Source organism: Rhagoletis pomonella, unplaced genomic scaffold (assembly GCF_013731165.1).
Source record: "Rhagoletis pomonella isolate Grant_MI unplaced genomic scaffold, Rhpom_1.0 Rhpom_scaffold_00007, whole genome shotgun sequence".
NCBI lineage: Eukaryota > Metazoa > Arthropoda > Insecta > Diptera > Tephritidae > Rhagoletis > Rhagoletis pomonella.
Window position 1 is genome coordinate 61,683,086 of NW_023458561.1, and position 9,965 is coordinate 61,693,050.

The following is a 9,965-nucleotide window of genomic DNA, read 5'->3' on the forward strand; positions in this document are numbered from 1 at the left end:
GACTGAGAAGTATTATTTTCTACTTTTTAGTCCATTTATAAAAGCGTGGTATATTAAAAAGTTTTTTTTATATTATTTATTTGGAAGTCGGTTCAAAAACGTTTCAGTTGTAGTAAAGTTGGAAGCAAGGCGAGTTTATACTAGGTGGTGTTACTGGCGAATTTAGACTTTCGCCGCGGTCCTTATGAATGTCAAAACGATGTGTTTGTTGTAGACAAGGCGAATTCATATTACAACAAACACGTAATTTTGACATTCAGAAGGACCGCGGCGAAAATCTAAATTCGCCAGTAACAGCACCTCGTATAAATTCGCCGTGGTTGTGAGGTAAATCCAATATTTCTTAAGCGAATTCAAAAATATTTTTATAAGTATCAAAATTTGGCATTTGTGAATAAAATAGTATCAAAGTTTCAAATAACAAAATTTTAAAAGAAAAGTATCAAACAATGATACAATTTTATCAAAACAGCAACGCTGGCTACAATTCGCATAAACAAAAAAAAAACAAAATTTGGCATTTGTGAATAAAATAGTATCAAAGTATCAAATAACAAAATTTTAAAAGAAAAGTATCAAAAATGATACAATTGTATCAAAACGGCAACGCTGGCTACAACGCGCATAAACAAAAAAAAAAAAAACAAAGAGGAAAAAGAAAACTGTGCAAAGACAAATACACGCAGCTGCCAAGCAACAAAGAAAATGAAGTAGACGTTGTCACCGTAGTACACTTTACACGCACCTACTCTGGCGAGAAGCAGACCCACCACTATGACATCCTTTATGAGGGGATTTCTGCGTTTTCTTTGGTGTTTTGTTTCATTGTACATATATGCGTATTTACAGTTAAATCAACTTTTACTTACCGGTCGCAATTCGCTAACATCCCAGCCAAGATATTCGGCAACAGCCATCATTTGATTAACAATCGCATCCATTTCGGCGGTATCCAGGACGCCATTGCCATCGGTATCGTACAATCGAAACATGACTACGTACATACATAGATGAAAAAGAGAGGCGGAATGAGCAACGTGGTAGCGTAGAAGAAAAATCATATAATTTAAATAATGCTGCACTTCTACTGTAGTTGGAGCTAACGAAGCCATTCAAATGCCGTTATTATCAACATTTTAGTAGCAAGCAAAGTGGAAGATTGCGCTCACTTAAATCTGAATGAGATTTACAGCACAGCGATATTATTTAAGAATATAAAACAACGCATTCTGGCGCTGACGCCTTGGTTGCTACTTTTATTTCTTTGCGAAAGTAAAACCAAATGAACGAATGTAAGTAGTTGGCTACATTAAACTACTAGCCGTATTTTAAACAAAATTTATGCTTCAAAAATGTCAGCTTACTACTTGAAATAAGTCACTATTTGCATTTAATACATATGTACACAAATACCTCCCACATGCCACTTAGCTTAGCTTGCTTGCTTGCAGGCATGTAGTGGCAAGTTTATGAGCTTGACTCAGTGTAATTTATCGTTCCTGCTTAGTTTAGTTGTTGTTGTTAGATGTATACTTTTTTTGTTTGTGTTTAGTTGCTAGTGTGCAAGAAATTGTTAGACTTGCTGCTTATTTGTCTATGAACTTTAGAACTCGCTTTTATTTTAGTTTCAGTTAATAAACGCAGGAGTTGCAGCTATAAGCTTGATGTGTAGCTAAGTTGAAGTCTCTCTTCCTGTAGAAAGTTACCCTTACTTGTAAAAGTTCTGCACTTATTTTATACAAGAAAAATGCGAAAGGCAAAGTATTATTATTATTACTAGAAAAAAGGACTTTAAGGGTCCTGAGGTCACGATCTGGGAATTTCGCATTATATCTTTCACCTTATGTGGCACATAATTATGGACAATGTTGAACTAAAATTAGAAGCCTTTGTAGGTTTTCGAAAGCAAAACTCCACTACTGATCTAAAGAAGATATGGAATGGCAAAATTTATAGGCTTTTTAACGAGATTGACATAGTCAAAAGCTTAGAAATGTGAGGATCGCCAGGTTGTACATGACGGAAGCAAGAAGATTATGCCACTGCGAGACCTCAACTTAGCATCCGTGAGAGAGGAACAAGCTCTTGGCACCAACTCCAAGGGATCCGGCTGCATTTTGTACGAACAACTGTTGGAATTTCATAAATTAGCGAGGCATTAGGGGAATCCTAATCTTAATCCGAATATGAATCTCGAACACAACATAAATCTCAACTTTAATCTCAATCTCAATTTTAATCTTAGTCTTAATTTTAAACTTTAACTTAATTTTTATCTTAAACTTAATCTTAATCTTGAGCTTAATCCCCGCGGAATGGTAGCGCGCACTGCTAACTACTACACCACAACGGCCACCAGTAGTCGTAATCTTAAACATAATCTAAACTTAATCTTAATTTTTATCGTAATTCTTATTTCTTATTTCTTAACTCTTAATCCCTTATCTTAATCTTCATCATAACCTTAATCTTAACTTAATCTTAATTCAATCTTATCTTAATATTAATCCTTAATCTTAATATTAATCGTTATCATAATTCTTAAATCTCAACTCTTAATCCTTAATTTTAATCTTAACCTAGGTTTAATCTTAATATTAGTTTTAATTTTAACTTTAGTATTAATCTTAATCTCAAACTAAATCCTTAACACTTGATCCTAAATCTTTATGTTAACCTTAATCTTATTCTTAATCCAAATCCGAATTTTAATCTTAACCTTAATCTTAATCCTAGTCCAAATCCGAATCTCAATCGAAATCTTACCCTCAATCTTAACTTAATCTTAATCTTAGTCTTAATCTTATATTTAATCTTAATCTTAAACTCAATCTTAATATTTATCTTAATCGCAATCGCAATCGCAATGCCGATTTCAATCTAAGCTACAACCTCAGCTTTAATCTCAATCTAAATGTTAATCTTATCTAAATTTTAGTCTTAATATTAATCTTATTCTTAATCCTAATCGTGCCCAACCACCGCCGCCATTCGCTCCCTTCTTCCGTCGCTTCTTCGCATTGCAGCCTAAAGTTAGAGCCGAACAATTGTGTTGCTCTTTCGTTACATCGATGTTTGCATTTACTCCCAACCGACCTCAAAAAAGTTTCACTTCAAACGACGTAGGTTTGATACACCAATAATGGACTCCCCTTTCCTTTGGGGTTAGACTAAAAGTTTTCTACATACGCTCAGAAATGAGAGCAGCCAGGTATTAGATTCTCCTAACTCTTGTTGCTAAGTGAGCGTACCCATGTAAGAGGTGGTTCAAGCTGGAGACCGACGATGATCGGGTTACTGGAACCAAACTTCGGTACTTCACTATAGACCACACTTTGCCGTACCAGGCTAGCAAGATCGATGTTACTGCCTATGTTGTCGCTCGGACAACAATCCTAGCATCACACATCTGCGGCAGCGTGCCAGAGAAAGGAGACAAAAAATGAGCTAAACCGATCTTTGAAAGTCAGAAGTGGCTATAAGAGCCCGGTTCAATTCTTAAAAACTTATGCAGAGGAATCTATTAGCCCTCACTGGACTCGGATTTCACTTAGAAACTCTCGGTAGTCCCCAGGTAGAGTTCGAGGCTAACAACGCAGCGGCTTGCTGATCGACAGCGAAAAATTGATCATTCACAGAACTGGCTGATTGTCAATGCCGTTGGCTATGTCAAGTTCTTGATTTTTAAATATCCGCTATCTACAGTTTTGTTGCAGGGTGGAGTATCTCGATTCTTCAGCAGGTTGGCAGAGGTAAAGAGTTTGCAACCATATGACTTTTTCGTCTTTTATCTCATTTTTCTCCTTCATGATTGGCGCTGTAACCGTCTAAACTCTTTAAGCCCAGTTCTATAAAGTACGCCAGCAGTTTATCATATTTTATTATGAACAGTAAGTGTTAATATATTGACACTTTGGTTAAACCTCCCCTTAGGGGAGTGAGCATTCGCCCATACTCACAGAGGGAATTGAAAATAGAGGAGATATGTGTCCGGGTGGAAGTATGATCGGCTTACACGAATTAACTTAAATTTTGTTTTCTATTAACTACATACATTAACTAGAAGCTATAAATTTCTTACTCTTCTTCACCCATTTATAGTTGTTTCCACTTTGCTGAGTTTTTGTATAAATTTAGACTTTTGTATAGTTATTGGTGTGCTTCACTTCATTTCTCTGCGCTCATAACTAAAGATTCTCAACTACTTACATTCGAGCTTATCTTCCGGTCGTCCAGCTTCCAGCAATGATAAATAGCAGACAACATCTTTGAGCGGCACTTTCAGCGTCAACGGATCCAAGTGTGAAAGTTTGCGTGCAAGAAGTTTGATATCAGCTGCAAAAACAAAAAAAGAAGGAAATTTTAAGAAAAATGCTAGTAATTAAAGCAAAAGTACACTAAAAATAAAGTAGTAAAACAGCTGACTAATGAAGGCTTGAAATTTGAAACCAACCGGAGATTGAATGCTTTCGCAGCTGAGGATGACCAGCAGCATATTCTTAGCCAATGCATGCAAGCAGAGACACAGCATCCATCTTAGATATTTACGCACTCGCAAATATCAAAGTCATTTAGCTGCGAACGAGTTATTATCGTGGCCTAGCAGCAGAAATGTTCCGCTGTCGCTATTCTGTTTCATTTTTTTTGCTCTTCGCCATCCAACTATTTAAGTAAATTGATACAATACTAATTTCCGACATTCACTGAACTCATTCCACTGACACTTGCAACCTCTTCAATCCACCTCCAACACTCAGCATCATTTACACGCTCTCAGTGGCTTGGATATTATTTCCGTCATTTCATTATTGTTAAGCTTTCTTACTAATTTACTGCTATACATAAATACATACATATTAGGGTGGTGCGTAAAAATATCAACATATATATTTTGCATGGGGTATCCCTTTAAATTGTTCTACGTTTAAAATAAAAACAACCACGAAAATTTCAAAATTTAAAAAATTTTGAAAAATGTATTTTTTTTTAATCGCAAAAATTCGACAGAATTTTGACTTTCACCAGCTATAACTCAGAGTTTTTGAATTTACATACCCCTTAACTCAAAATTGGTAAATTTACATATTCATGCTTCTGACATAAGAGGGACGATATACATACATATGTATGCATATATGTGCCAAATTTATCAGAATTGAAGCCGCATTTTTTTCGAATTTTTGAGATAAAAAAAACTCAAGTTTTTTCAAACACTGCTAACGACCCCAAAAACTTGCTAAAATTTTTAAATTTTCTTGGTTATATTCAAGGCGAATTAATATAAGGTGATAGCAGGAGTACAAAAACAAAAATTTACATGTATTTTGTTTTTGCTTTGGCGGCATAAACTGTCAAAATCTGTAAGAGTGTGTGTAGAAATTCAAACAAAATTTTTCAATTTGATATCAGAAGCCGTGCGGCGAAACACATACACAAAATCAGCTGAGCTAGTAACACCACCTTATATAAATTCGCCTTGGTTATATTTATACAAATTTTAGATGTTGATATTTTAAACACCACCCTATTATGTATGTACGCAAATTCCATTGAACACAATGCTGGTGGTTTGCTTTGAATTGTTATTCATCATAGTCAATATTTAATTTAATTTATTAACTTTTAAATGTCCATTGAAACTTTGTCGATTCTAAGAAATTTGCTGTGCGTCACTAAATAGCCAAAGTATACAAGTATAATTATTACGGTTTAAAAACTTAAAATAAACATTATTTGCATTCTCAATTGATTTTACCTTGACAATTTTCAAGTTTCCAATAAATGTAGTATTACTTTAATATACTTATCTTGCGGTTTGCATTTGCGATTAGGCATTTGCCCAAAATTTGGGCATATCATATCCCAAATATGTGAAGGCGCCAATATTTTTTTAACCCAATCACTACAGAAAATTTGTAAAAAAATATCAGTGGCTGTATTTTGTCCCAATAGCCCAATGGAAAAAAGATGTACAAATGTGCCAACCGTGTGACACGGCCTTTAGTGAATTCCTTTGCCAATAAATGTTTCTAATTTGTATAGAATACTCGTACCTATCTTTTTTGCATGTAGCTTAGAAATGGTTTGTTTGTGAGCTTATCCTACTACAAAACCCACAGCATAATGGGTCCACAGAAGAATGGCCTTATGACTGAATTAGAGCTATTCAGTTGCGACGACTTCCGAAAACAGAAATCATTGCCGATTCTGCTTCTTTCCTTCGTGTTTCTGCACTTGGTTCTTACATTGTGCACGTGGGCGCATTTGCTCAAAGGGTCTTTTAAGTTGGAGACGTCCAAACCGGCGCCCAATGGAAAATGTTTGCCAGATTCTGCTCAAAAAATTTGAAGCAGTCAACTTATAACCAATGACTATAATTTTTGTTTTTATACCTGGGATGGATTTCAGAAAATATTGTCTGAGCCTTAATTAAAAAAAAAATATATATTTCTAATCGGACACTTTGAATTTTGCGATTCTATCATCAGAATCGTATGCGGCGACATCAAAATTATTTGTACAATATTAAAGATCTGTCACCAAGAAAAATTAAAAAAAATTACGATTTTTGAAGAAATAGTAATATTTTTTTTTTGTTCGCGCTTAGGCAGCGATTTATACATTTTTTTTTAATGCTCAATAAATTTTTTTTTACAGTTTCGGTAAACTCGATAATATTGCATTTTTGTGTATTCTGATTAAATTTGTATTTGAATGAAGAGCATAGGTCACTTAAATCGAAATTAAGAACAAATTAAAATTGATTGGTGAAACCGAAAATTCAAAAATTAAAATAATGGGCACTAAATGAATCAGGTGAAACGCAGCCTTAGACTGTGTTTTTTTTTAAATCCATTCCAAGTACTCAATTCGGTAAAATATTTACAGGTGTGATGAGAGATTTGCTATATTAGCGCTTTTGGGTATGCACCTACAGTTGCTCGACTATACCAAAGCTCTACTCTTGCGTCGGCATTCGCGCAGCATGGGCAATGCGACTAGCTCTGTGACTGAACTTTTTCCTTGCCTTGTATTTGAATAACTGTTGCCTTCGCCATGCGCCGAATTATCGCTGTTGTTGTTAAATGCCTAAGCAGATCGCTCACAACGTACAGGGCCTAAAGAAGACCTCGCGAAAAAAGTCTCTTCTCAAACATGTGCATTGAATTTTCTGTTATTCTTGTGAGAGTTTTCGCAATTAAATGTCCTCCCTTACTGTTGTAATTGCCTGGTTTGCTTTTGTTCAAATGGTGAATTCCTTTTTAGTTTCCTTTCCGTAGAGAACTAAGAAATATTAAATTCGCTTCACGATATTCTCTTCCTGTTAAAAACTAGACAAAGGCATAGGTAACGCTTTGATCTTGATACCATTATATTTTCCAGCAGTAGCCCGGCAAGTATATTTTGACACTTCATAAAAACCTCATTTGTCGTAGCTGTAATCCAGAGCAGCTAGCATTGAAGATTTTCTAGGCGTCACAAAGCTTGCGGCTGCTGCTTCGATTTCTATTTGCGCTTCACTTGGTTGCCACAGAATTGCCATGACGCGCCTACTCGTACAACATAAAGCAAACAAAATCATTAAGCTTTCATCCACAAATATTAAATTACATACATACATATAAATATATGCCAGATACAGTAAAATAACATTGAACCATATGCTTGCGAAAACTCGAAGACATCCTTAGAATTGTGAATGTGCTGGCATTCTTGTTAGGCTATCACTCGCTGCTATAAAGGCGCAGCTAAGAAGGTAGGTGTGAAACGTTAGGTATTTATATATAGAAGCCCTTGTTGTTTTTAAAAATTGTCTATGTGTGTGCACGATTGAATTTGTTATAAGCATCCCAACGAGATGTATCGTCCCTGTCTGCTTACTCACAGTTGCGGTTTGTGAAACTGATGTGATGCCTAAGAATGTATGTACATATATAGGACCATGCACCGCCATACGTATGTTTGTATGTAGGTATACATACAACATACTTGCAAAGGCATCACGGCCGCTTGCTTTTTACCAAACTACTGCTGCTTGTCACACGCCAGTTCCATTGAGACTTGATGCTGAAGTAATAATATTCATTTCCGCCTGAGCGAATCGACGAGACTAGGCGTATGAGTAACGCGCGCATTTTGCCCAAAAAACATACATATACACGCAAACATACATACGAACATATGTATGCCTGCTGCAGAACGATACTCATGAATTTTGATGCGAATATTCAAGCATTTTTAAAATTTTCATTTGTTCTTCTATTACTGGATTTTTTTTTTTGGTACTAGAAAACGGGCTATGCGTTAGAGACTGCCTTCGCCATCCGTGCGTGAGCCACTCACTGCGGATTTTTTCAATATTTTCAACTCATCTACACACATTGCTCCTTCATGTGCGAAAATATCGAATTTAAGTGTTTTGTTTTGCTTGTTGAAACTATATTTTTGCTGATGATTTTTGTCAAGTATTAGCAAATAATTTTATTTGCATAGTAAATGCAGGCGGGGAGAAATAGCAGACAAAGTAAAGTCACCACTCACCTTACGTCACTTCGCATCAAAATCATAGATGAAAATGTAGACAGATATACTGAAGATAAAATTCTTAGAGAAAATTATTATTTTTTTTGCCAAATGGTGCAGTCGAAACGGACTAAACACGTTAAGGTCAAAAAGGTTGGCATAGTAAACTTCATCTGAAAAATTAGAAAAAAAAATTATATGCACACACACAAAATTATGCAAATGCATCTGTAAGGGGCGAAATTATTTGTACGAAACCATTTCCAAGCCCTTGTTGCGCCTGCCTAGTGGAATGAAGACAGTAGTAAAGCCGAGCTCAGCGAATTAGGATGACGAGCCTGCGTGGCATCACTCCTGCGATGACAACAACAGCCAACATGGTTTCGTGGCACTTCTGGACATTCGTCCTCTATATGCGGTATCCCAGCTTCTTTCCATGTATGCCCTTAGAGTGTAGGCTGTGGGTCCATCCATTTCCGTTTACACCAAACTTTGAACAAATTCGGCTGGCATTCTGAATGGGTGGCTTCCACACGCTCAATGAGTTCAGCATTTGATATGTGTTTGCAGGAGGTTGGAGTATGCCCACGTCTAGAGCAGATTTGACCACGAACATTTGCACTCATTTACCTGCCAACTCGTCGGACATGCATTTGCCAGGAATGGGCGGAGGAACAGCTCATTGACCCACAGTCTACTGCGTAAGGATATCTACTATCAGGGTTATAAAGGTATTTTTTTTAATAGAGCCAACTGGTACAATGAAATACCTAAACGCCGAAAATATAATAGGGGTATTCTCTGAGTCTTGCAAAGCCCTTGCAAGGTGCACGGATTGCACGGTTTGCAAAGCTGTCCCATACGAAAACCGGTTTTTTCCGTGCAATCACTGCAATCTGTGCACCGTGCAAGGGCTTTGCAAGACTCAGAGAATACCCCTAATAACATTTAGGATACTGGTAGCTAACTCTCTCTTTCAGGCTGGGCAACACGCCAATGAACTTCTTCTGACATCAGGATGGCTTTACTAGGCCTGAAAGTACACGAGGTCACCTCAAAGATGGTGTAGGATTGCCTTCAGATTTTAGTACTCATCGCATACAGGGACCAGGTCATTTGGGAGCTGGGGTCGAACGGAGTCATGGGAATATTATAGGCAAGGAAAGAGATTGCACGATAGGCACGAAGAAAGAAAATGTTAAAGGCCTTTGCTACCACAGCATGCTTCAAGGCAGTGAATCAATTATCAAACTTGGGCGTTACTAAAGAGCGAAATACACCACACAAGCGGTTTGACAAACCAAGCGAAATTTCCCTTTGCTTCAAGCCATTTGTGCTGTGTATGGGGGTGTTTGAAGGTTTGACAAACCGCTTGAGGGAAATTTGAGCAAAAAACAAAATTTTTTGATTTTCTGGCCGCCATGTTGATGTTTGATCAAACC

At 36.6% G+C, this 9,965-nt stretch overlaps 1 protein-coding gene and 1 long non-coding RNA gene across 2 annotated transcripts in view; one reads left to right on the top strand and one right to left on the bottom strand.

Moving 5' to 3' along the window:
- The window catches only part of LOC118743264 (diacylglycerol kinase 1), a gene marked incomplete at its 5' end in the record, with an annotated part of 152,188 nt that overhangs the window by 1,274 nt on the left and 140,949 nt on the right, over positions 1-9,965 (top strand).
- Positions 849-4,331, bottom strand: LOC118743266. The gene is made up of 2 exons (XR_004993445.1): positions 4,210-4,331; positions 849-994 (listed from the first exon to the last, which is right to left on the bottom strand). It is a non-coding gene; the product is annotated as an uncharacterized LOC118743266 (long non-coding RNA).